The sequence below is a fragment of the Penaeus vannamei genome, chromosome 14, assembly GCF_042767895.1.
Source record: "Penaeus vannamei isolate JL-2024 chromosome 14, ASM4276789v1, whole genome shotgun sequence".
NCBI lineage: Eukaryota > Metazoa > Arthropoda > Malacostraca > Decapoda > Penaeidae > Penaeus > Penaeus vannamei.
The window spans coordinates 4,308,970-4,311,756 of record NC_091562.1 but is presented as its reverse complement, the minus strand read 5'-3'; positions in this window follow the sequence as shown (position 1 = coordinate 4,311,756).

The window sequence follows — 2,787 nt, the reverse complement described above, 5'->3', positions numbered from 1 at the left end:
TAATTACCTGACAATCATGTGGGGTGTGACTGATTAAGGGTGCCTACCAGTGAATGATCGTGGGGTGACTGGTACTGTTTGTGCGTGCGTGCGTGTGTATGTGTGTGTGTGTGTGTGTATGAGTGAGTGTGTGTGCGTGCGTATAACTGGACAGAGCCAGAACACTTTCACGTGAGTAGAATAATCTATATTCCTGTATCCAGCCTACAGTCGTTGTATCGCCAACACTCTCCACTGTATAAAAAAGAAAGAAAAAAAACGAATTAGTGATTCACTCTCTCCGACTCCATTTCAATTCCTCCTTCTACTGTACCGTGTTACTCTATACACCTTCATTCAAAAAGTAAGTAAACAACTCCATTTATAAAAGAACTTACACTCCTGTGACAATCTTGCACCCATCTTTATAGGGTTAATACTGCACACTTCATATAAGCGTTTGACCGTATATTTAAAACCAAGCTTTTTTTCAATTCCTTCTTCTACTGTACCGTATTACTCTTTACACCTTCATACCTTCATTCAAAAAGTAAATAATTATATTCAATACAAAAATAGAACTTACACCCACATGAAAACCTCGCACCCATCTTTATAGGGTTAATACTGAACACTTCATATAAGCGTTTGGCCGTATGTGTTTAACCAAGCTTTTTTCAGTTCCCTTTTCTACTATACCGTATTACTCCATACACCTTCTTTCAAAAAGTAAATAATTACATCCAATAAAAAAAAAAGAATTTACACCCCTAAAACAATCTCACACCCAACTTTATAGGGTTAATACTGAATACTTCATATAAGCGTTTGACCGTATGTGTTTAACCAAGCTTTTTTTAATTCCTTTTTTTCTACTATACCGTATTACTTCATACTTCATATTCAAAAAGTAAATAATTACATCCAATAACAAAATAGAACTTACACCCACCTTTATAGGGTTAATACTGAACACTTCATATAAGCGTTTGACCGTATGTGTTTAACCAAGCTTTTTTCAATTCCTTCTATTCTACCGTATTACTCTATACACCTTCATTCAAAAAGTAAATAATTACATTTAAATCAATAAAAAAATAGAATTTTCACCCCCAAGAGAATCTTGTACCCATCTTTATAGTGTTAATACTGAACACTTGATATAAGCGTTTGACCGTATGTGTTTTACCAAGCTTTTTTCAATTCCTTCTATTCTACCGTATTACTCTATACACCTTCATTCAAAAAGTAAATAATGACATTTAATTCAATAAAATAATAGAATTTTCACCCCCAAGAAAATCTCGCACCCATCTTTATAGGGTTAATACTGAACACTTCATATAAGCATTTGGCCGTATGTGTTTAACCAAGCTTTTTTCAGTTCCTTTTTTTCTACTATACCGTATTACTCCATACACTATATTTCAAAAAGTAAATAATTACATCCAATACAAAATTAGAACTTACACCCCCATGAAAACCTCGCACCCATCTTTATAGGGTTAATACTGAACACTTCATAGAAGCGTTTGACCGTATGTGTTTTACCAAGCTTTTTTCAATTCCTTCTATTCAACCGTATTACTCTATACACCTTCATTCAAAGAATAAATAATTACATTTAATTAAAAAAAAAATAGAATTTTTACCCCCAAGAGAATCTCGCACCCATCTTTATAGGGTTAATACTGAACACTTCATATAAGCGTTTGACCGTAAGTGTTTAACCAAGTTTTTTTTTCTGTTACATATATATATATATATATATATATATATATATATATATGTATATATATACACATATATATATATATATATATATGTGTGTGTGTGTGTGTGTGTGTGTGTGTGTGTGTGTGCGTGCGTGTGTGTGTGTGTATGTGTGTGTGTGTGTATGTGTGTGTGTATGTGTATGTGTATGTGTATGTATGTATGTGTGTGTGTGTGTGTGTGTGTGTGTGTGTGTGTGTGTGTGTGTGTGTGTGTGTGTGTGTGTGTGTGTGTGCGTGCGTGCATGCGTGTGTGTGTATGTATGTGTGTGTGTGTGTGTGTGTGTGTGTGTGTGTGTGTGTGAATAAAATATCTCGAAATTAGAAATTGAATGAAATATAACCGTTATAAGATAGCGATAATAGACCGCGACGTTTTGAGTGGGATGATAAAATCAAACGTCAAATAGCATTACTTTCTGATTATGGCTGTGGTTTAATCCGTATAAACGTGTGTGTGTAACCATGTGTGTATGAATGCCTTTGTGTGTTTGTGTGTGTTAGTTTGTATTAGAAAAGGTTCTGGAACGTGGGGAAATAACAATTTATTTTCTGTTATTGATGTTTTAATCAGTTCTTGAGTTTGCGAATCCAAAGAACTCATCTCATTTATAGAACTGGTTTTATAGAATGTAATACATCAATTCATCTTGACATGGTAAACATCAATTGCAGAATGAATGATTCTAAATATTACTACAACTGCTACGACTACTAAAAGTAATACTATTAACAATGCGCCTATGTGACTGATGGACATAACAGATGACTTGATAACATAAAAAAAAATACAAACAAAAAAGTTATTCAATCAGGCTCCAAAATACAAAAAGCCATAACCCGGGTTGCTACTAAGGTTCCTGATTAGCTTATATCCATTTCCGAAGTATTCAGTTATCATTACGATAGAGAAATTGAAAGCCAGTAGGTGGGGTAGAATTAAGAATATTAATTACCTGGCAATCATGTGGGGTGTGACTGATTAAGGGTGCCTACCTGTGAATGATCGTGGGGTGACTGGTACTGTTTGTGCGTG